We start from the raw sequence: 25,988 nt of genomic DNA, 5'->3' as shown, positions 1-25,988 counted from the left end.
ATTTTTTAATTTAATTATGTATTTATTCACATTAAAATAGAGTAAAAATATTTAAAATCCATTTTTTAAGTGAAAATTGCACCATCTAGTGGCATAAAAAAATAAAATTTGTTTAATGTCATGTAACCTCCTGTATCTCCCTATGTTTTTTTTTTTTTTTTTTTTTTTTTTTAAATGTTTCTTCATTTTAATAGGCTTTGCATTTAGAAATATTTAGACATTCTAAAAGAATACTTTTGGTAAGGTTTAGATATTTTTTGATTGGATAAATATCAGGTTTCGCATTTTTCTGCTTATTTCTGTGTGTCTGTGTGTGTGTGTGTGTGTGTGTGTGTGTGTGTGTGTGTGTGTGTGTGTGTATGCACGTGTGTTATTTTAGAGTGTCAGTCCTTGCTTGCTGAACACTTCTTTTCAGCATAGTGGCTGATTTGTAGCTTGTACTACCAAAAGATTATCTGAATTATCACATTTTTTCGTATTTCCCATTCATTTTCTATGTCTGTCATTTCTGACCGTGAAGGAGCCAAGTATGACATTTTTTTTTTTTTTTACCCTTTAGCATATCCGAATCATGTCACTGATTTTTTGTGTACTCACATAGCTAATGCAACAAAAGTCACCAAGTGTCATCTCATTCTGATGAAGCTACGATTCTTTAAAATTCAAAACATAACATTGACCGAAGAGGCCCAGAGGGTTAAAAATCTCTATTAATTACTTACAAATGTTGATTTTAGGTGTTCTACTATGGAGTGTTTAGATTTGTTCCCTGTTTCTCAGGAGGAAGTGGATGTTTGGTGTTGATTATTTTGCTCATTTGTGTTCTTCTGGTGGTCGTCATCATACTGCAGCACATTTTCATCAGACAGAGACCTGTCCACAGCACAAGATGTCTGCTAGCCCCGAGCCTCAGCACAAGATGTCTGCTAGCCCAGAGTCTCAGCACAAGATGTCTGCCAGCCTAGAGCTACAGCACAAGATGGCTGCCATCCCAAAGCCCGTTCACAAGATGGCCGCCATTGCAAAGCCTGTTCAAAAGACAACTGTCCCTCCAGAGCCAGTTCACAAGATGGCCGCCCTTCAAGAGCCCCTTCACAAGATGGCTGCCTTTCCAGAATCTGCTTTCGGAATGACTATTCTTCCTGAGTCCGCATTCAAGATGGTCACCCAATTGGACCCAGCTCACAAGAGATCTACCACGTCTGACTTCTCTCGCAAGATGGCTTCCACCCCAAGGCCCGATCACAAGATGGCCGCCACCCCCAAGCCTGTTCACAAGATGGCCGCCTTTCCTGAGTCGGCACCCAAAATGGCCGCGCTTCCAGATCCTGTTCACAAAATGGCCGCTCTTCCAGATCCTGCTCACAAAGATGGCCGCCTTTCCTGAGCCTGCTAACAAGATGGCTGCCACCACTCCAGGGTCTGCACTCAAGATGGCTACCGTCACGCCCAAGTCTTCTCACCGGATGTCTGTACCTCCAGAACCACTGCCCAAGATGGCCGCCACGCCAGAGCCTGCTGCAAAGATGGCCGCCACGCCAGAGCCTGCTGCGAAGATGGCCGCCACGCCAGAGCCTGCTGCAAAGATGGCCGCCACGCCAGAGCCTGCTGCAAAGATGGCCGCCACGCCAGAGCCTGCTGCGAAGATGGCCGCCACGCCAGAGCCTGCTGCAAAGATGGCCGCCACGCCAGAGCCCGCTGCAAAGATGGCCGCCACGCCAGAGCCTGCCACAAGGATGGTCGCCATGCCAGAACCTGCACCCAGGAGGACCGCCACTCCCAAGCTTGCACACAAAATGGCCGCCATACCTGAGTCTGCTATCAACATGGTGGCTACAGCATCAGACTCTCACCCTTCCAGGACTTATCAGAGACTAATATCAAGCTTGGAGGACCCACCACTGCTGTCAGCTCGTTCAGTTGATCCCTTACTATCAGCGTCAGCCAAGCCAATGTCTGCTCACCCCACATCAGCCAAGCCAGCGTCTGCTAGCGCCACGTCAACCAAGCCAGCGTCTGCTCACGACACGTCAACCAAGCCATTGCCTGTGAACGTCATATCTGCTTCTCTCGAACCTGCACCAGCTGCCGTTCCTACCAAGTCAAGTCAAGTTACAGCTGCTGTCCCTGCCAAGTCAAGTCACGTCACAGTCACTGTTCCTGCCAGGACAAGTCAAGATACAGCTGCTGTTCCTGTCAGGCCAAGTCATGTCGCAGCAGTCGTTCCTTCAGAGCCAAGTCAAGCAGCTGTTCCCTCCGAGCCAAGCCAAGCCACAGCTGTCCCTCTCACGCCAAATCAAGTCACTGCTGCTCCTGTCATGACGAGTCAGGTCATAGCTACTCCTTCACTGCCAAGTCACATCTCCCCTGAGCATCCAGAGCCTTCACTCCCAAGCCATGCAGAGCCAACGCTCCCAAGCCATGCAGAGCCAACGCTCCCAAGCCATGCAGAGCCAACGCTCCCAAGCCATGCAGAGCCAACGCTCCCAAGCCATGCAGAGCCAACGCTCCCAAGTCACACAGAGCCAACGCTCCCAAGCCCCACGCCCAATGACCCGGAGGGCATTCCTCTGCCAACTGCGTTACCTGTTATGGCAATCGCCATTTTGAGTGTGTGGGCTGCACACTGCGCCCCAGTTGCCTCTTCTGCCCATGAGTCTGCCCACAAGTTTGTTCTGGAGACCTCATCTACAGGCATGTCCGCTGCGCCTATACCTCTTTCGGAGGTGGCGTACATAGCGGAACTTCACGCTCTGCCCGCTCCGCCAAGGCTTCACGCCCTGCCCGCTCCGCCAAGGCTTCACGCCCTGCCCGCTCCGCCAAGGCTTCACGCTCTGCCCGCTCCGCCAAGGCTTCACGCTCTGCCCGCTCAGCCAAGGCTTCACGCTCTGCCCGCATCGCCTGTGCTCCCTGCTCTGCCAGCACCGCCAGGGTTCCCTGCTATATCTGCTCCGCCAAGACTCCTTGCTCTACCTGCTCCGCCAAGGTTCCTTGCTCTGCCTGTTCCGCCAAGACTCCTTGCTCTGTCTGCTCCGCCAAGGTCCCTTGCTCTGTCTGCTCCGCCAAAATTCCCTGCCCTGCCTGCTCCGCCAAGGTTCCTTGCTCTGTCTGCCCCGCCAAGACTCCCTGCTCTGCCTGCACCGCCTAGGTTCCCTGTCATCTCTGTCTTGGCGTTTGGGGCCGTTCCAGAAGTCTCTGTCTGCCCAGGAACTGCCACGAAAGTCGTTCCTGAAGTTCTCGTCTGCCTGGTCACGGCTATGGAGGCCAAGTTCTCCCATGAACTCTCTACTTCTCTCCTTGCTCTGTCTGCCTCCTCTATCTCTGTTCTCCCCAGGTCCCAGTCCATGATGCGGCCTCCTGTTCCGCCCTGGAGGGCTTCTACGCCTCCTGTTCCGCCCTGGAGGGCCCCTGCGCCTCCTGTTCCGCCCTGGAGGGCTTCTATGCCTCCTGTTCCGCCCTGGAGGGCTTCTATGCCTCCTGTTCCGCCCTGGAGGGCTTCTACGCCTCCTGTTCCGCCCTGGAGGGCCCCTGCGCCTCCTATTCCGCCCTGGAGGGCTTCTATGCCTCCTGTTCCGCCCTGGAGGGCTTCTACGCCTCCTGTTCCGCCCTGGAGGGCCCCTGCGCCTCCTGTTCCGCCCTGGAGGGCTCCTGCGCCTCCTGTTCCGCCCTGGAGGGCTCCTGCGCCTCCTGATTCGCCCTGGAGGGCTCCTGCGCCTCCTGCTCCGCCCTGGAGGGCTCCTGCGCCTCCTGCTCCGCCCTGGAGGGCTCCTGCGCCTCCTGCTCTGCCCTGGAGGGCCGCTCCGCCTCCTGCTCCGCCCTGGAGGGCTCCTAAACCCCTTGCTCCGCCCTGGAGGGCTTCTACGCTTCCTGCTTTGCCCCGGAGGGTCGCTAAGCCTCCTGCTCCGCCCTGGAGGGCTCCTAAGACTCTTGCTCCACCTCAAAGGACTGCTCTGCCTCCAGCCCTGCCCTGGAGGGCTCCTGAATCTCCTGCCCTGCTCTGGAGGGCCTTTGCCCAACCTGTTCTGCCTCAGTCTCCTGCCCCCCCCCCACCGCTCCCCTGGACTGTTTCTTCCTGTTGTTTTTTGGAGCGTCTGGAAGCCGCTCCTTGGGGGGGGGGCTATGTTACGCCAGGCCAGCAGAGGGAGCCCTTACCCCCACTGACTGTTGCTGCTCCCTCTGCTGCCTCTATGGTTACTTCCTGTTTGTCTAATACAAGCTCAGGACACACACACTCTGCAAAGTATTGATTTGCATTTGCGGACTTTACCAAGTGTTATTCCTTGCTCCCAGGTTTTCCCAGTCTCCTTGTTGTTTTCCCTAGCCATAGTTCTGTTTTTGTTTTCCCAGTCTTAGTCATAGTTTTCTAGTTTCTTGTTTTCATTTCATTGTTTCATTTGGACTGCCCACCTGGATTTTTACCCACGCTTGTTTATTGGATTACGCTACTGGATTATCTTCGCTGTTCATGTTTGCTGGTGTTTTCGACCCTGTCTGCCTGTCTACGATCATCAAAATAAAGCCTTGCATTTGGATCCTCACTCTTGGTCGTCCCGTTTGTGACAAATAGAATGTATTTAACACAATTATCCCCTTCAATATCATTTGCTCATTATTATGTGAAATCTATGACACTTATTGTCTTCTCACTACATCTAAAACTGTGTGTCCGCAGAGAAGGGTTTATTCATTCATATGCTATAAAATGGATTAAAAAAAATGTAATGATGAAAAAGACCTTGTTCTATCAAAGGCAACACTTAATAATATCTCATATTAAAGCAAGGTTGTTTTTCAGTCAGACATGTGTGTATAATAAGGTTTCGAAGGTGTGTCCTAACTTTTTGTCAACACCGTCAGACATTACTTAAAATGTAATAAAATCAGGGAATATCAGGGGCTATCACTCTAAAAGGACCGCCTTGCCACAGTCCTTTTCTGCAGAGTACATCAATGTCACACAGGCTCTGCTAAGTTTTGTAGTTTTAGAATATTTTAATTCTAATGTTAATATTTCGTGGGTTCGCAACTAAGATATGTCAACAGCAAACATCCAATTTCTGAGAAAATTATTTGAAATCTATAAACCATTTTATTCTCCTGAAGCAGGTTCCATTAGCCTGTAGCATCAACAGAAAAAAACTAAATGTCTACTACATGAACTCCATTTGTTTTGTGAAAGAAATGGCAAATTTGTCAACACCGTCAGATGTCACCACCGTAAGATTTTGTGTTCCAATAATATATCAAAATACTTAAATGTGACACTTGAATAGAAGCTTTATAAACAATAACATACTGTTTGTTGTGGTTGTTTTAATACAGTAATTAATTGATTCAATGTATTTGAAAGTTAAAATGACTACAAATTCAGGTTTTGGTCAACTCCGTCAGATGTGTCAACTCCGTCAGTTCTGTCACCTCCGTCAGATGAATATTTTGATGATATTTCATTATGATATTTTATATTTGTTGTGGAATTGTTGGTCACATGTAAAAGTGTAATCTGTCTACTAACATGAGAATGTGTTTTGAAATGTTAAAAACATCTAGAAAGCTGTTAAAGATAAAGTTTAAATTATATTACACATTCCAAGTTAAAAGAGAAAAGTTGGGAGGTTGTATCAAAGCATAGCTCGGTAGCTTAGTACATATAAGATACATAAATGTATTTTTTTTTGTCTGAGTACAAAGTTTTATTTTTTAAATTTTGCACCCTGTTTTGTCCCACCTCTCAAGAATGATTGCTAAATATAAATGCATTTTAATCTATGTATTTTTGTGCGTCCTCTGTAAGCAATGTTTTTGAATAGTACACATGTGCACAAATGCCTAAAGGAAACTCGGAATATGACGTAAGAGGGAATCCGTGATGAATCAAACATCAAATAAAGCTTAATGACAAGGAACAAAAAATAGGAAATTAGTCATTAGGTTCCATGTTCAGTATAGCTGCATTTTTGAGATCTCTAATCAGTTAAATTGGAGAAGTTATTACTTGTGACGTCATTAACAACGGCCCTACATTGTTGAACTAATGTGGTTCAAACGACGGAGATGCGACCTTGTTCGGGAAACAGTCGTGACTAGCTAGTTCGTTTCTACAACAATGCATCGTACCATGTAAGTTAATCAGCGAGTTACGTCGTTGTACGGGAAACGCACCCCTGGTCGTTATCAACACTGAAGAGAAGCAGGTACATTTCTGTGAGGGGGAGACCAGGGATGATAGTAACACAATTTTTCTTTAGCACCTAAACTACCTTTTTTTTAGCTACATGACTGAAACTTTTTGGCAAAGTACCCACAATTGTCTACTACAAATGCCAACAATTTGAATTTCTTAAACTTAATCACAGACTTTGTGAGATGATGAAAAATAAAAAGTGGTCATTTGTTACAACCAACCCCACTACTGGGGTTAGTTGTAACTAAGGTTTCTACAAGTGATATGCCAAAACAACAGTTTTATAGTAAAAAAAATGACTGCAACAATACAATATATGTGAATATTGGAAGTGTATGTGCATATTGTGTGTGTTTGTGCATGCACGTGTGTTTTTGTTTGCATGTCTGTGTAAGTGTGTGTATGAGTGAGAGCAAATTAAAAAATATATTTACCCCCATTCCACAGAATGAACAAATGAAATACATTCTTTATCTGTCACAACGGTGACAAGAGCAAACAAATGAAATGCATTCTTATTGTAAGTCACCATGGTGACAACTACTAAAAATTAAATGCATTTTAAGTCACAATGGTGACAAGAACAAACAAATGTCAAACAAAACAAATTGACTTCGTTAATCAGAGTCACAATGCTGACCAATGAAATTGGTAAGGCCTGGAGTGCATGCCTGGTGGGCCCAAAAGCTACATAAAATACACTTGACCCACACTTCCTTGGGTCTTGAATTTCTAAATGGTTCCATGCAGACAATGCAGAAATCTTCCTCTTCTGAAGGGGAGTTATCAGCCTTCACCCTTTTCCTGGCAGGTTTCTTTACCTTCTTGCTTTTCTCACCCCCCAAGATTTGTTTTTCTGACGTTTTTCCCTTAAAAAGACTTCACAAAATCACAAAAATGTTTTAAGCTGTATATAAGGGATGGTTGTAACACTTTCAAAACACGTGTTTCAACCTACCCCGCCACTGTCACCCATTGTTTAGCTAGCTGTATTAGCATGGTGCTTTGAAATTAGCAGGAGGTTGATACACCATTCTTAACTAGAGAAACTACAATTTGACCTGATAACTCATAAAACATAATCTACAATGGTAAAGGTACTAAACAAAATATTATAGTTATTTATTTTTACTTTCTTACCTCAGAATTAGATTTTCTGTTGTATACTCTGGAGAAATTGCAGGACTGACTGGAAAATCTCCACGTGTGATTGTTAAGGAAGCCTGAGGAAACTGAAAATGTCACATGACCCCTATCTTGTCCCTGATTCATGGAATTGGTAGTGTTACAACTCTCCCTGTGTTTCAACTATACCCGGTCTCCCCCTATCTGTTAATGAATGAGAGCAATCACACTTACTCCTTTTTTATGCATACAGAGATTTATATCTTTAATCATCAAAAATAATGAGAGAGTGTGGATTGGTTTGTCTGACACACCTGAAGAAGGCAAGATGAAATGGGTGGATAATTCAACACTGAAACAAGGGTGAGTGCTAAAAATGCTGTTTGTTTATTTGTTTAGCGTTTGTATTCTAATTTTGATAATCAACCACAAACTAATCACAAAATATCTAAAAGGTCATCTTTTCCACAACCACCAGCAAAGCAACCTCCTAAATAAATCCTAAAATTCTTCCCTTTTACTTTGCTGTGCTTTCAATTAAGCTTATTTTGATAGCACATTTCTAGGATTTCAGTATACATGCATACTTACATATATTTTTTTTCAGTTAAATATATTGTTCATTTGAGTATGCACAACAAACATAAACAGTGTAGCAATTTGTGAAAACAACTGCACAATTATCTTGTGCAACAAAAATTTCCAAATAAGACAAATTGGAAATCTCCGAAAATGACTTGTTCTACGAGCCTTGACATTAGATTAGCGGTTCAAAAGTTAATAAACATAAAAAAAAGAAGTTATTTTTCTCTGTGTTTGAAGGTCAAGTCAAACCTGTAAAACCCTTTGTTACCCAAAACTACATAAAAAAGCCTGATCAGTGGCATAAAAGTAATCAGAATGCAGCTACCCAGCTAACACAATTACGTTGTGACGATGTTAGACCGGACCATATTCGTCGCAGCGACGTACCAAATAACGTTCCAGCAATGTAACTTTGTGATTCCCATATTCGTCGTAGCGACTTTATTTTGTACGTCGCTGGCACGTGGTGAGTACGTCTCCATGACCAAACTGGCACGTCATGAGGACGTGACTATATTATTATTTTATATTATATATATAAAGTTTTTTTTTTTTCCTTCACTTTGCTTCCCTTTTCCCCCCTTCTTCTCTCCCTCCCTTTTTTCTTTTTTTCCCCTCCCTTCCCTTGGATATTTAATTTGATAAGGTATTAGACACCGTTTCTATCTCTTCCTAACCCCCTCTCCCCCCCACCTCTTGTTTAAGTACTGATGAAGGTGTTGTTGGGGAATGACTCCAGACAAAGAGGATCTTCAATAGAGGTATTCTGTTAATAAGTTTTTCCAGGATGAAATATAAATGGTATTTCTTGATTTCCAGTTCATGAGGATAGTTTTCTTGGCAATAGTTAGGAACACCAACAGCAGTTGACCATTTGAATTATTTATATCTATTGTGGATATGTCACCTAGTATGAGGGAGGGAGACAGTGGGATGTGACATCCCATAAGGTTGGAGAGTGAGTCGGTAACCTTTTCCCAAAAAGTTTTAATTGAAGTGCAATGCCATAAGGCGTGAAGATAAGTGTCAGGGGTGTTTTGCGTGCAATGTGAACATGTCTCTGAGGTGAAACCCATTTTAAATAATTTCTGCCCAGTTAGATGAGTTCTGTGAAGTACTTTATACTGTATGAGTTGTAAGTTAGCATTTTTAGTCATGGAGTATATGTTTTTGCAAATTTGAGTCCTGAAATCAGCATTGGGAGTAATGGATAGGTCTGATTCCCATTTGGTGGTTGGTAAAACTTATGCGTTGTCTGGTTTTGATATCATTTTGTATATTTTGGAGAGTAATTTTTTTGGAGGAAGATATATTAATAAACGCTGAGATTTGAGGGGAAAGGTCTAGATTGATTAGTTGGTTGAGTAATTTTGATTTAATTGACAATTTGATTTGTAAATATTCTAAGAAGCAATTACTCCCAATGCTGTATGTCTGGGCTATATGGGAAAATGGTGCCAGTGTTACGGTGCGGTGCTGGATGAGACGAGACGAGACACGATATAACAAATACAAAGTCTTTTAATATAATCCAAGGAACTGACAGATCAGGAATACGCAGAACTTCCACACACCAAACGTAAAACATGAGCAACGACCGACAAAGTGAGGAACTCAAAGACATGCTTATAAGGCTTAACTCATAATGACAGACAGGTGACACAGATAACGGTGATGAGGGCAAAACCAATGCAGACAGATCGACGGGGGGAATACAATGGGATAAACCAAGACTACAAACAGACAGAACTATGACATTACGCCCCCCTCCGCATAGGCGCGTCCTCGCGCCGTACAAAAGAGAAACAGAAAACAGACTAGAGGGGCAGCAAAACAGAAAAACAGAGTCCATGGAGGAGGCTTAGGTGGAGGACGCAACCCCGGGAGGGGGACCAAAACAAGAGTCCAAGGGTTTGACAAGACAGTCCAGGGGGGCGACGACGGAGGGAGGAGCCAGGGAACAGACAGGAGGGAGCAGGAGAGACAGACCCAGACCACAGCCATGATGATGGCCCACGGTGGAGCCGACGGAGGGAGGAGCCATGGTGGAGGAAGGACCGCCGACTCCAGGGGGCCGACTGACAGAGGCGGAGCAGCTGGCAGAGGAGCCCGAGGCGGAGATGGAGAGCCGAAGATCCGGGGCGACACCGCGGATCCAGAGGGCCAAGGCGGAACTGGAGGCTCTGACGACCGAGGCGGAGACGGAGTTCCGGAAGTCCGCGGCGGAGCCGGAGCGACAGAGGATGGAGGCTGTGCCGAAGGGAGGGAGGAGTCTGAAGGAGCCGGTGGGACGGCGCGAGGAGGCACAGCCGGAGGAGCAGAGTCCTGAGGTGACGGAGGGACGACGACTGACCAGGGCGGAGCCGGAGAGACGATGGAGCCCGGTGGAGCTGGTGGACTGACGGGCGAAGGTGGAGAGGAGGACGTCGAGAGCCGTGGTGGAGCCGCAGGGTCGGAGGGCCGCGGTGGAGATCTGGGCTCTGAGGCTGGAGGCGGAGCTGAGGGATCCTCCAGCCATGACACCGATGTTGACTGGCAGCCCTGCGGCGAGCCCACTGCACTGATGATGGGCTGAGGGTGAGCAGAGGGGCTGACAGGGGACAGCGGTGGCCAGACGGACGGAGACATGAACAGAAGAGGGGGGGTGGGTGGGAATTTCTGACAGACAGGTTGGACGTGACAGGGAGGTATTTCTACCAGAGAGACTCTGAGGCGATAGAAATTTGAACAAATTTATTTGAATGAATGAATAAGACAGAAGGGTTAAATGGTTTCTTTTGGCGTGGGCTCCATCCTTAATCTGTGACTGAGGTAGACTGCATTTCCTGCCTGAAGATGAAGGCAGGGGAGAGCCTTCCCCCACGTGGTATGGATGGTAGCCAACCTGGTGGTGGTGGGGAGGATGGAGGGGAACTTCGGGTACGACACCTAGGGGCAGCAGGATGGAAGAGTAAGTTTTGGTCTTTTATTCAAGGCGTCAAGCTGCTATTGGTTGTCGAGATAATCATGAATTAGAGTCATCCTGGTAGAACTTTACGCTAAAGCTTTCATTTCTACCAGAGAGACTCTGAGGCGATAGAAATTTGAACAAATTTATTTGAATGAATGAATAAGACAGAAGGGTTAAATGGTTTCTTTTGGCGTGGGCTCCATCCTTAATCTGTGACTGAGGTAGACTGCATTTCCTGCCTGAAGATGAAGGCAGGGGAGAGCCTTCCCCCACGTGGTATGGATGGTAGCCAACCTGGTGGTGGTGGGGAGGATGGAGGGGAACCTCGGGTACGACACCTAGGGGCAGCAGGATGGAAGAGTAAGTTTTGGTCTTTTATTCAAGGCGTCAAGCTGCTATTGGTTGTCGAGATAATCATGAATTAGAGTCATCCTGGTAGAACTTTACGCTAAAGCTTTCATTTCTACCAGAGAGACTCTGAGGCGATAGAAATTTGAACAAATTTATTTGAATGAATGAATAAGACAGAAGGGTTAAATGGTTTCTTTTGGCGTGGGCTCCATCCTTAATCTGTGACTGAGGTAGACTGCATTTCCTGCCTGAAGATGAAGGCAGGGGAGAGCCTTCCCCCAAAGAAAAAGAGCCCGAAGTACGAGTGATAATGGAAGGGTTAAGATTGCGTGAAAGGGGAAGCCTTGTAATTTAAATTAAGAAGCCACGGTTGGCTTCTAATAATAGCCACGATAGGCTATGCAGGGATGTCTTTAAGAGGAGGAAGGCAATCTGCGACGGGTTAAAAGCCACGATTGGCTTATTTTAAAGATCTGATTCATTAAACAATATTGATAATAATTAGTAATGATATAGTTGTTCTTAGTAAAAGTAATATGGGCACGATTGACTTTGCTAGCTGAAGCCACGATAGGCTCTCAAGGTTAAGCCACGACTGGCCGTTCGAGCAAGTTCCGAACTTTTAAAGCCGTGACTGGCCGTATAGCCTCGATTGGCTTGATGTGAGGGACCACGTTAGGTCTTGGGAAAATAAGCGTGCCACGATAGGCAATGAGTGTAAGCCGGGACGGGCGTCGAGCCTCGGTATTGAAGGCTTATCGTGGATAATAAAATAATCCAATGACATATTGTAAGAGTGTGTTATTGATAATAAGAGCTAATAATAATTAAGACGATGGTAAAAGCCACGACTGACTTTCGGTAAATGCCACGACTGGCCGTTTAAGCCGCGCAGGCTTGAGGAAGGACCATGCTAGGTCGAATAAATTAGTAAAGATAAACATAAAGGAGCGGACAGCTTCGAGCCGTTATTGCCACTGGCGTTATATTGAAAGCGTATCGTGCATAATATAATAATCCAATGACATATTGTAAGAGTGAGTTATTGATAATAAAGCTAATAATAATTAAGACGATGGTAAAAGCCACGACTGACTTTCGGTAAATGCCACGACTGGCCGTTTAAGCCGCGCAGGCTTGAGGAAGGACCATGCTAGGTCGAATAAATTAGTAAAGATAAACATAAAGGAGCGAACGGCTTCGAGTCGTTATTGCCGCTGACGTTAGGTTGCTGATTATAGTGTAGGCTTAGTCTATGAGATTACGAACGTTAGTATGATAAAGAAAATGCAAAGACGTCATATTAGTTGTAGGCTATAACGACGACGATAAGTAAAAGCATGATTGACTTTTGGTAACTTTAACCACCATAAGTAACATAAGGAATTCGACGTAAAACCACCACCAGTAGCTAGCGAATTCAACGTACCTTTATGATGTGAGAGACTGCTGTGCATTCAGGACCTTATGAAATTCTGATCTGATATACGTTTCGTATACCGAAGAAGACCATCTTCCGAGCTGTTTGATGGTAGACTCTGGAACCCCTCGTTCAGCTGCCGTAGTGGCAGCGCCGATGCGGAAAGAGTGGCTAGTATAAATATCGGGTGAAGGACCGGCGGCTGTCAAGGTGGTTGGCGAATGAATTCTAAACCACCGTTTAGTAATGGGTAACCCACTTAAGAGAAAGAAAAGAGGTGATATACCAGAAGTGCGCAGCCGTATTTTGAGAAAGTTGAGCATAGAAGCGAAAGGGCATAGAGAGTAGCCAAATTTATTTTGAAATTGAAATTGTGACACCAGACCGGGGAATCTGATTTTGAGAGTTTAATCAACAGTGAAAAGTTATTAGGTGAAAAGTGTAAGTCTTGAAATAAATCTTTTGTTGGATCGAAACGATTACTATCGGAAGTAAACTCACCAATGCGCGAGAAACCAAAGAATGCAGTTTAAAACATAGCTTCGAGCAGAGCGTTGGAATAGTTGTCAAGTAAGCCGTTACGAAGTTTTGAGACTAAGGTCTGAAGTATGCGGAGTGTGATATGCTGACGTTTAGCCTTGAACACGGATTTTAACATACCCTGGAGAAGTAATCAAATGAAAGGGGACGAAAATAAGCTGGGGCAATTAGGGATATTATACTTTGCGTGGAATAGAACACCAGCCGGAATTTTACATATAGTTGAAATATTAAGTTGGCATGATTAAAAACAGTACGTGAGGAAAGCACACACGGTCGAAATTAAAATGGGAAATAACGGAATTTGATAGGTGAAGCAAAACATGATGAACCGGGACCAAGCCGAGTTGTATGCTTTGAGAGTTGACAGTGCTACGCCTTTGCGATGTACGATTTGGCAGAATTTAAAAGGTTGTTAAAATCCAAAGGCCTGTTTAATTCAAGAGAATTTGTTGCAGCGTGGGCACGGCGTCGGATCCTTGTTGGCCGCTGGGTAAAGTCGTCGGAATACCTGCAAACGAGAGCGAGAGAGAGCGTCAGCTTAGGCATTAAAACGACCTGGAATGTGTTCGGCTTTGATGATAAAATTGTGCGTCATGGATTGCCAAGTTAGACGTCTTAAAATAGACATGATAGCCGGGCAATGCTAACGACCTTTGTTAATGATGTGGACAGTGGCTTCGTTGTCGCAAAACAAGGTAATACGTTTCCGTAACCGGGCTGAGCCCCAGAGAACGCTAGCAACCGCGATAGGGTAGATTTCATAGAAAGCGGACGAGGTGGATTTTGAATGAAATAGACAAATCGTGAGGCCACTTTTCTGCGAACCACTGCCCTTGGAAGAATCCCCAAAAATCAATAGAAGTGGTTGCTTCGGTATATAGTTCGGAGCGTTGGATGATTCGGAAACGTCGTTATAGAAGGTAATGCCATTCCAGTTGTTTAGAAGAGACCAAAACCTAAGGTCTGAAAAACAACCGTCATCTAGGAGAAGCGAGTCGCTTAAATTTGCAACTGAATGAGCCAAATGCAGCATGCGAGATATGAAAGAACGACCTTGTTGAATGATTCGCATTGCGAGTTGAGACTGCCGAGAAGAGAAAGCAAGTCACGTTTGGAAGTTAAGCGAGACATGAGGAACGATACCATAACAGACCTGATTCGGACAAATTTTTTGGTGTGGAAGAGAAGCTTGCATCTTAATAGTATCCAGAATTATGCGAGAAATTCGAGACGTATGACGGGACCGATTGTTTTTTCTTCTGATGAAGGAACACATAAGTCGCAAAAGACTTGTTTTAGAGTATCGAGCACGAAGCTTCAGAAGGAGGAAGGTCGATTAGCAGAAACTCATCAAGCAAATGTAACGCGAAAGGCAGCTTGCAAATATTTAAAATAAGAACAAACAGATTCATAAAAGTTATTGCACAGAGGTATACCATTGAATTCATAATTGGACGGCCTTATATGCGAGCGCGGGGTTTGCGGGATCAGCACCATGGAGAGCGCCCGGAGCACGGCAAGCATGAACTTTAGGGCAGAGAGAAGCGGAGTGACCGTGGGAGCTACAAACAGCTCAAGTCAGAGTTTTTTGGCCTCCGAAAAGGCGAATAAGCAGGTCAGAGTCAACCAACGAAGGCAACAGGAGAAGCAGCTTTTGCTGAAAAAGACTTGTGAGACTCGTAAAATAAGGTCCCACCATATCTTAGATTAAAGTCTGCCATCATGGCTAGATAAAGTTCTAATACCTCTCTGCGATTGGGGAAAACTAAAAGCAATGACGAATTCGGTAAAAGGCAGGTTTCGTTGTAGCCTGGGATCTGAAGTTAAGTAGGACTGCCACGTCGCCACAGTCAATCGTCTGCCTGTCAATCACAGGTCGTGGTAACAGCAGTGCAGCAGGTTAATGTCTTTACCTGAGATGATGTCATATCTTATTTTGGGAGACACTGAAGCAGCAGCGGGTGGAACGAATGGTCTACCGAAAACCTGGGCCTTCAGAGCCGTTGAGAGATTGAACGCTGCAGGAGGAAATGACGTAGCGGCGTTTTGTAGCGGAGTCTGAACTGAAGATGTTGCGAAAGTCGACGTGGCAGGAAAAGTGGAGAGTGCAGCAGAGGAAATTGAATCGATGACTGAAGGGGAGACTGAGACGGAGGCGGAAGACGTCGCGGGAATATATGGTTCGGGTGCGCGCGAAGCGAAGGCTGACTGGAAGAAGCCCAGACTAGTTTCGAAACATTTGACGGTTTCGGTGAGCTGGAGAAAAGCCTTTAAGAGTTGCGCGTTTGCGCTGCCCGAATACGGGCTTGGCGGAGGAGAGGTGGATTTAGCCGAGCGTTTTCGTCCTGTTTGAGGGGCTGGGCTGCGTTGCCATGGTCGCCTTGGACACGTCGGATGATGAAGCCGGAAGGCTACCCAGCGTGTTGGAAGCAAGGAGGATGAGGTCATCGTGGGTCAAGTCATTGCTGACGAGGATGCCGGAATCCAGTAAGGTGGCCGCGATATTCTCGGGAGGCCACTGGACCCAGGGAGATTCCTTAGAATGCGCATACTCCGGTGCAGGGAGGCGGACGAAAGAGGAACGGAGTCTTCGTCAGAGATTGCAAGATCAACGAGCGTTTTTTGAAACATCTTGAGCTGCTAGAGGAATCGACCAGACGGAACTTCGGGTACGACACCTAGGGGCAGCAGGATGGAAGAGTAAGTTTTGGTCTTTTATTCAAGGCGTCAAGCTGCTATTGGTTGTCGAGATAATCATGAATTAGAGTCATCCTGGTAGAACTTTACGCTAAAGCTTTCATTTCTGTATTTAAGTCAATTAAATCACCAGAGTTATTGTCCATAATATCCGAAAAAAAAATCAATCAGATCCCCAGAGTTGTCTTCCAGCTCACCCTCAGCGGTGTTGCAGTTGGCAGGGCTCTCCATTGCCCTCCCTTGCTCCACGTTGCTATCCACCGTCGCGGATGTAGATGCCGGCTCACGCACCTGATCCGACGTGCAGGACTCTGACTCTGTCGCTCGCGGCTCAGGTTCCTCCGCGATGAAATCGGGCTCACACTCCGCATGTCGGGATGATGTTTGGCTGGGCTCTGGGTCTGAAGTGGGGCTGGTGTCATTCTCCGCGGTCGACGAAGTTCTGCTGGAGTCTTTTGCGATAGAATGTGCACAGGCAGCTGTCCGGGTAGTGCGTGTATGGGACGAGTCGCACAAAGTCTCTTGTGTGATCCTCGAGAGAGCGCTCCCCCTGCTCCAGGAGAATGATGAGGACGGCGGGGTTATCCATGATAAACAAAATAAACACTGAGAAAAAACTGAAATAAAAGCAGGGGAAAACGCAGTGAAAAACAGACAGATCGACGGGGGGAATACAATGGGATAAACCAAGACTACAAACAGACAGAACTATGACAGCCAGGTTGTTGTTATTAATAATATGCTGTAGTTGTGTGATTCCCTTATCTGCCCATGCGTGGAAGTTAAGTGGTAAGATAGCCCACCACAAGAATTCAACCGAATTCCACTCATTGACCATTTGCTTTCTTTATTTTCGAATCTTTTTGATGCAGTGATCAATCAGTCAAGCAGGTGAAAAACCGGCTGCTTCTTCATTGTTTTGTAGTGGGCTTAACTCTGCACAAAGGAATCTTTCTTTTGTTCAATCCACTGCTACTCTACATGAAATCTGTTCTACCATGCTAATTAATAAATTGACTTCCCCTGGTGTTCCCTCACTGGTGAATTCTATCTACACTCTAGTTAGAAGCGGCGGAGCTACTGCAACCAACAGTTTGCCACAACACCTCCCACTCAATCTTCCCACTGGAACAGCTGAAAAGATTGCAAAACTCCATGGCAAAGGTCAGAACCCCTCCCCTGAGCCCCCTGACTGCTCTTCAGCTGGTAGCAGGACAACCAAATGCCGGACATCTCTGTGTAGAATTATAGGCTGAAAGTCCTTTTGATCCTTAGAGCTCGGATGCTTGGATGCTGCTGATTTTACAAGTCTCACCTCTGGTTTCATCACCGGTTTCATTACGAAGACACAGAAGCTTGGAACAACCTTGAACATACCTTGAACCGTTAACATTTACAACTCTTTCAAGCTTAAACTGGCCCCTCAATGCATTCTGGTCACACAGCCAAACTATATCACCAACAGCAACGTTCCTTTGTACGGTATGCCATTTGTTCCTGACAAACAAATTGGGACCAGCAAACTGGCTCCAAGACCTCCAAAATCTGTTTACCTGACACTGCATCTCCCGGAGTCTTTTATAGGGATACTTGATCAAATCAAATGTTTTAAAGTCACCACTTGAAGAGGCTCGTCCCAAAAGAAGTACATTGGGCGTGACATACTGCACAATATCCTCACGGCTCTGCACCCTAGCATCTATTGGACGTTCATTTGCAAGGTTAGCAGCAAGTTGAAGGGTTCTCTGGAATTCACTATAAGTAAGGCCTGACTCTCTCCTCATGCTCTGAAGTGCCTTCTTCACAATGCGAACTGCAGCTTCTGTGGCACCGTTACGATGTGGCGAATCAGCTGGTTGAACTTTCTACTGCCAGTCTGTTCCATTTTGAGCTGCCAGGTCCCCCACAACGGATCTATTCAAATCATTCAGGAACTGATATAACTCTTCAAGAACAGGTTTGGTACCGATAAAGTTTGTACCTGGGTCAGACCATATCTTCCTAGGATGCCCTCGAATTGCAGTAAACCTTTGATATGCCATCAGAAAACTCTCTGTTGACATGGTATTGACAAACTCCGTATGGATAGATCTACTGGCCATTCAGCAGAATACAACTCCACACACCTTCATTGTTACACGTTTCTTCACATCGTCTCTTACTTGATAAGGTCCGAATAAGTCAACAGCTGTGAACTCAAATGGGGCAGTGGGTCTAGTTCTCTCTGGAGGTAGATTGCCCATTACTTGCTGACATCTTCTGGCTCTAACTTTCTTACAGATTATGCAGTTATCAACAACTTTTTAAGCAATTCTCCTTCCTTTGATGACCCATGCTTTTTTCCTCATCTTCAACAGAGTCGCAGCCACTCCTTCGTGACCCTCATTATGAGCCTCTCGAGCCAGCAATGTTGAGATCCATGTACTATAAGGTATGAGAGGAACACCAACTTTGTCTTCATTAAAGCTCTGGACTATTCCTCCACAAACCAGCAACCCAGATTCTTCCTCTTTATAGTCTACCAATCGGTCTGTAGTAGTTGTTGGAAAGATTACACCACCTTGTGCAGCCAAGAAAAGATCTCTTAGAGCATCTTGACGTTCAGTCACGGTAATCACTCCTTTTAATGGGACTGCCTCCCACTTTAGAGTTCCCAGTAACTTACTTTGTGCTGCAATTTTTTTAGCTGCTCTCAAAATCCACGCAACTGTCTTGACCAAATGAGTCAGATTGCTAAATCGTTTTTCATCCAACAGATTTTGGATAACTAAACCAGCTGGAGGTCTTCAATGCCCTTCATCTGATTGCTCTTTTTTCACTTGAGTTCTTGTAAGTGCAACACTAAATGATTTCTTTTGCATCTTACCAATGCTCTCTCGGGCAATTGCAGTCACATCAATTGCAGATTTAATTGGCCACTCGTTGATTGGTAGGCTCAGAAACCTTGGCCCCTGCTGCCACTCTGAATCCTCCTCCAAGTCTTTTGGACCAGCACCTCGAGTAATAATATCAGCAATATTCAGTGGTGTAGGGGAACCCACCACCAGTCCTGAAGTCGTGTACTGCTCAAAGTACTTCTTCAGACGGGAAGCAAAAACTGCCCCACAAAGTTCTGCCTTGACTGCTTCACCCTTATGGTCTAAAGGAGTCAATTTGGCTTTAGACTCCACCAGTCTTACTATTGAACCTTGATTGCAGGGCCACCACAAATATAGAACAGCACCATAGGCATGTTCACTGCCATCAGAGAAGGTAATTGCATTCGGTTCGGCAGAAACACCTGCTGGATTGATTGATTGATTGATTAACTTTATTAATCCCACACTGGGGAAATTCCCTTGAAACAGCAGCAATTTGCAAGACAATAATTAACGAGATCCATAGGATCGACAAATATAACAATATAACAATATAGACAATATAAAACCCTTGTAAGACCATATTGCACAAACACAATCAGAAATATTGCACATAGTTTAAAATACTGCACAACAGCAAATACAAGCAATATTCAAAGCATGTGTATGTCACTTCAGTGATATATTATAAAGTCTTATAGCTGTTGGGAGAAAAGATTGACGGTAGCGCTCCTTCTTGCACTGTGGGTGTAACAGTCTAGTGCTGAAGGAGCTGCTCAGAGCCTCAACAGTATGGTGCATGGGGTGGGAGGGGTTATCCATGATGGATGACAGTTTTACCAGCATCCTTCTTTCCGCCACCTCCTCGATGGTATCCAGTGTGCAGCCCAGGACTGAACCAGCTCTTTTGACAAGCTTGTTAAGTCTTTTTCTATCTCTGTCCGAGCTGCTCCCTGCCCAACACACAATAGAGTAGAGAACTACTGAGGCTACTACTGTGTCATAAAAAGTCCGTAAAAGTTCTCTGCACACTCCAAAGGACCTCAGTCTCCTCAACAAGTGAAGGCGACTTTGGCCCTTTCTATATAGGGCATCTGTGTTTGTTGACCAGTCCAGTTTATTGTTCAAATGAACACCCAAATATTTAAAAGTATCCACAATCTCGATGTCCAAACCCTGAATGCACACGGGTATGTGTGATGGAGGGTTCCTTCTGAAGTCAAGCACCATCTCCTTTGTCTTACTGGTGTTAAGGAGCAGATGGTTTTCCTCACACCAGCACACAAAGTCAGAAATAACCCCCCTATATTCCTGCTCATTCTCCCCGGACACACAGCCAACAATGGCGGTGTCGTCTGAGAACTTCTGTAGGTGACAGTGGAAGGAGTTGTACTTAAAATCAGATGTGTACAAGGTGAACAGAAATGGGGAGAGTACCGTCCCTTGAGGCGCCCCCGTGCTGCAGACTACCACATCTGACACACAGTCACGTAACCTGACGAACTGTGGCCTGTCAGTGAGGTAATTGATGATCCAAGCAGCCAGATGTTGGTCCACGCCTGCCTCCTCCATCTTCCCTCTCAACAGTGTTGGTTGAATGGTATTAAAGGCACTGGAGAAGTCAAAGAACATGACCCTCACAGTGCACCCCGGGGCCTCCAGATAAGACAGGGCCCGATGCAGCAAATAGATGATAGCATCATCCACTCCAATGCCAGATCTATAGGCAAACTGCAGCGGGTCCAAGACTGAACTCACCTGGTTGCGGAGATAGCTAAGGACGATCCTCTCCATAGCCTTCATCAGGTGTGAAGTTAATGCCACAGGTCTGTAGTGGTTCAGCTCCTTTGGATGTGATATTTTAGGAACTGGAACCACACATGAAGTTTTCCACAGCGCCGGGACTCTCTCCAGACTGAGACTCAGGTTAAACATGAACAGAACAACCTCACAGAGCTGGTCTGCACATTCCCTGAGGATCCTGGAGTTGATGTTATCTGGACCTGTGGCCTTCCTTGCTTTGGTCTTTTTTAACTCCCTCCTAACCTGATCCAGAGTGAGACAGAGAGGGTTAGGTGTTGATTGGACTGAAGCTGAAGGTTGGTGGAAGCACTCAGTGACAGTGGGAGGAAGGGCAGAGTACTGAGGAAGGAGCTGAGATGTTAGTGGCAGAAGCTGAGAGGAGATGGCAGGTCTGGTGAGGTGAGGAGAGGGGGCAGAGGGCCGGGTGGAATTAAATCTATTGAAAAACAAATTCAGTTCATTTGCCCATGCCTGATCTCCTATAACCTGGAGAGCATCCCCATGCTTTCCATGGCCCGAGATATATTTCAGTCCTCTCCACACATCACGAATGTTGTTCTGCTCTACCCCCCGCTCAAGCTTCTTCTTGTAGTTGTCCTTGCACCTTCTGATGTTATATTTCAGTTCCCGCTGGACTCTGCGCAACTCCTCCCTATCCCCTGAGAGAAAAGCCCTCTTTTTCTCGTTCAGCAGGGCCTTAAGCTCAGGGGTCACCCAGGGCTTATTATTGGGAAAACACTGTACTGACCTAGAAGGCACTGTATTCTCCACACAAAAGTTTATGTAGTCTGTAACGCAGTGCGTGAGAGAATCAATATCCTCCCCATGTGGACTGCAGAGAACGTCCCAATCTGTAATATTAAAACAATCCCTAAGCCGTTCACTAGCCTCCTCTGACCAGATCTTAACCTCCTTAACCTGTGGAGACTGTTGTTTCACCACTGGAGTGTAGGCAGGCAGCAGGTGGACATGGTTGTGGTCAGCGCGGCCTAGAGGAGGAAGGGGGGTAGAAATATATGCATTTTTAATATTTGCATATAATAAATCCAGTGTTTTCTTGTCTCTTGTGTGGCAGTTTACATACTGAATGAAGCTAGTGAGGGTGGCGGAGAGAGATACATGATTAAAATCCCCAGAGATGACAATCTGAGCCTGAGGATGTTCCGTCTGCAGCTTAGAGACGGTGCTATGCACACACTCACATGCAGCAGTGGCGTTGGCCGAAGGAGGAATGTAAACAGTCAACACCAACACATGTGAGAACTCCCGTGGGATATAATACGGCCGAACGCTAACTGCTAACAGTTCAATATCCCTGCTACAGAGTTTCACTTTCACATTAACGTGACCAGGGTTACACCATCTGTCATTCACAAACACTGCCAGACCCCCGCCCTTCTTCTTACCACTCTCCTCTGCACTCCGGTCCGCACGAACGAATGTAAATCCCGTCAAAGAGACCACAGAGTCCGGTGTGTCCTGATTGAGCCATGTCTCAGTAAAACACAGCAGGCTGCTCTCCCGGTACACCCGCTCCAGCTTCGTCAGCGCTGCTAGCTCGTCCATCTTGTTGGTAAGTGAGCGGACATTACCCATAGTAATGGATGGTACACACGGTTTGTACCTCCGTTTCCTCATCCAGCGCTTAATTCCCGCTCTGCAGCCTCGTCTTTTCCTCCGTATCTCCGCAGGAACCTCCGGCCTTCTCGTGTAGAGAAGATCAGCCCCGCTAAGAGCTAGCAGCTGGTCCCGAGTGTAAACAATGTAGCCACCGCTTAAAGGGTCCCCCGAGACAGACTTAAAAAGTTGGCAAAAAATAATGTAGAGTAGTACAAACGTGATGAAAGTTGTACCCCTCTTTGCACAAACTGATAAGGGTTTACTGAAACAAGACAAAAACCAAAAAGCTAAAAAATAAACATTAAAACACGTCAAATAAAACAAACAGGACAGAGCTGCTGTAACTGGCTGCCACACGCGCGGCACCATCTTAAGAATGGTTAAGTCATAATATGGAGTTAAAGCCCTTGCAAACCTAACCTTACTCACCTGAACATAATCTTCAAAGAGGTCAATAGCATCTTCTCGAAGTTTATCAGATAATGCAAGGTCCCATGTCTCTTTAATGACACAACCTTTGGGTTTAGCCTCTTGAAGTGCACTTCGGACCAAAATGGCTCCTCTCTGCTTTATGGGGGTTGAAAGGCCGATTGGGTCATACAGACCAGAAACTTGACTGAGCATACTATCGTCGTGTTAATGGTTCTGGAGTCTGATCTCTAACTTGCCCCAACAAAAGGTCCTGGCCAAGTCTCATCTTTTTCTTTCTCCTTGAAAAGTTAATTCTAACCATGATATTAAAACTTGTCATCCTCCACTATGTACCCCAATCCAAGAGCTTTATTGTCCTCATCTTTGAGCTGGTTTGGTAAGACCACTGCCTTCAGAGTTACCTCCTCTTTCTGCTTCCTAGCAGACTCATCCTTCCCACATTGGCCAGAGAAGACCCAAGGCTTCAATTCAAACCCTCCTGCTTTTAGAATTTGTTCCACATTTGCTGTGATACTTTTTAGATGGTCTAAACTATTGTGAGATGTCAAGATATCATCCACATAACTGTCTTCATGTAACACTCGATGCTCTTCTATGAAGTGGCTAAACTGGAGGAGATTAGCTGACTCTCTCATGGCAAGCTGAGCAATACAACCAGCTGGCTTATCTCCAATGTTGACCCTGGAGATTGCATACTCGCCCAGTTATTCCTCCTCAGAGTCACGCCACAAGAACCTATGTAAGTGCACTTCTCTGTCTTCAAGCCAAACTGAGTTATACATTTTCTTGACATCTCCTAGAGCAGCGAAGGCACCCCTCCGGAACCTAAGAAGCACAGCACGAATTGGGTTAAGGACATCAGGACCCTTTAGCAGGAGGTCATTTAGACTCAGGCCTCTGAACTTCTGACTGCTGTTCCAGCAAGCCTTACTGGGGTCGTAACAGAATGTGGATTTAGTGCGATGAGATGGCTGATGTACCAAATTGGACCAGACCAGGAAAGAAGGGCTTCTTTGGACAATTTCATAGCAGCCCGACAATTCAACATAACATGGATTTGAGCAGCATAAGCAGCTTTCCATTCCGCTTCTTTAGCCAACTGTTTTTCCGTTCTGTAGAAGGTCATCTCAACTGCCCTTCTATTATTCGGCAATGTGACTGGATCTTCTATCCAGGGATATCTGGCATGCCAGTGAGGTTTCTCGCTGTGATCATCAGAAATTACATATGTAAGACCGCTCCTTACCACCTCCAGTTATCTTTCTTCAGCAATAGTCATCTCTTTGCCGCCTGGCTGGCAGTTTCCACAACGGCAGCTTCCACATCTTGGCTCACAAGCAGCACCAATACTATCCCACCTCCACCACTCAAGGAAGTCACAAGTAGTAGCTGCAGAACTAAACTGCTGTATGTTTATTGATGCTTGCTCTCTTGGCAGAGAAATCAATAGGGGCCACACAAGGGAGTTGTTCATACTTCACAGCAGCAGCCCTCATAGACCTTGCAAAATGCGTTTTGGATACATGAGCCGATACTGCAATCTCCTCAAACAGCTCGGGATGAGTTCCAGCGACAGTTTTCCCTAATGGCCCATCCCACAGCACGAGATCTCCAATGATGCAGGCTCTCTGAGGAGCTAGCTGACCTTCCTTGTGGCTTATTAAAAGATGGATCTCTCTTGGCCTTGTCAGTTCACTGAGAGGAATGTCTGGGAAGAACTTTTGCAATTTGTTAGCTGTTACATGTCTATGAACCTCTGCAATACTATCCAGACCATAACAAATCAACTGGTGGGACTTAAAGGTGCCTTTTGGAGTTTGGTCCCGAATCTTCAACAGGTAACGCTTTGTCTTGTAAAAACCTTTCATTCCTCCAACGCCATGTACCACAAGCGTGATGTCTTCACTCCTAAGACTGAGCCGATCAGCTGCCTCATGGGTAATATAATTGGTATCGGAAGCTAGATCAATCAGGGTACCAATCTTTTGTCCAGCATTTGCTGTAACCTCCAAGAGCATCATGATAACTGGCCACTCAACTAAGCCATTTTCCTCCAGAAGGCTTGACTGGCTTTTCGCAGTATGAGAGGTCCTGGACACTGTATTGCAAAAAGCATCACGACACTGTTGGGCTAATTCAAATGGGAGCTTCTTAAAGATTTCTTCTTGAGCCTCTGTATAGTTCCTTCGGTCTTCACCTCCCACTATACCGACTTTGCTTTTCTTCTGGGCCATGTTACCTCTAACCAATTCAGCATTGGGGCACAAGTAATAGTGGTGGTCTGTGGCTTGCTGATTCCTACATTCTAGATTTTTACATAGTGGTTTACAGCTCTGGTTCTAGCTTGTCTTGGCTCAAACTTAATCTCTCTCTTAGGTGGATCTTCATCCCTCAATTGATCCAACTGCTCATAAATACTCCCCTGACTCTTAAGAAAGGCTAGAAGACTGTCAAAGCGTTCTTCTGGTACTGCTGCAGTGCTCTTCTCAGCTGCATAGAGAAGCCACTCCTTCTTCAAGGCATCGGGAAGCTTACTTTCAATTGACTTGGTCACTAATGGGTTCGTCATAGCGCCAGTGTCACCAAGATCACTTAGATCTTGAAGGGCTTTCTCAACAGCTTGAATGAGCTCAACAATCTTTTTTGGCTGGTGGCCTCTAACTGCTGGAAGCCGCTGGAGCTCCTCGACTATCTCAATAGCTATAGCAACTTGGCTTCCAAAGCGATTCTCCAAAACACGGAAGATATCATCCGCTGTGTTGTAGGATATTAAGCGAAGATCTCTTGATATTCTGCCATCCAGATTGTCAAGTAGCTGGAACTTTTTGACTTCTTTTGACCCAGTTGGCTCTCCCTGTCTCTGAAGGGCTTCCCAATCTCTTCTCCAACGACAAAAGTTACGCCTGATACCAGTAAACTTAGGAAGGGAGGTTGGCTTGAGTTTAATAGCTGGTGCTAAATAACAAACAGAAGCTGCAGACACTGCTCTTTCGCGGTCTTCTTTAGCTTTTGCTTGAATAAAATCTGCTTTTCTTGAAACCAACTTTGGGAAAGTCTGCTCGAGCTGTCGTATACGACATTGGAAGTGTTTCTGCTCAACGGAAGGGGCCCAGCATTTCCACCGTGTGTACAGCTCTTTCGCAGTTTTAACAAGTCTTTCAAGATGGTCAAGCATAAAATCAAAGGCCTCTTTATTGCCACTGGGTCCGATAGATGACGCACGCTCTATTCCATCCTCTGCAGCCTCTAATGCTAAGCCTAGCTCCTCTTTTCCAAAGCTAGTCCAAAGTGTCTCTTGGATAAGATCCTTCAGCTCCTTTAGCTTCACCTCACACTCATTAGCAGTCTTTTCAATTTCAGCCTTTTGTTGCTCATTCAATACAAAACCATCCACATCCAGCTTTGTCTCTGCAATATATT

Source organism: Garra rufa, chromosome 1, assembly GCF_049309525.1.
Source record: "Garra rufa chromosome 1, GarRuf1.0, whole genome shotgun sequence".
Taxonomy (NCBI): Eukaryota; Metazoa; Chordata; class Actinopteri; order Cypriniformes; family Cyprinidae; genus Garra; species Garra rufa.
The sequence above is the reverse complement of the archived record's forward strand: the minus strand, read 5'-3'. Positions refer to the sequence as shown.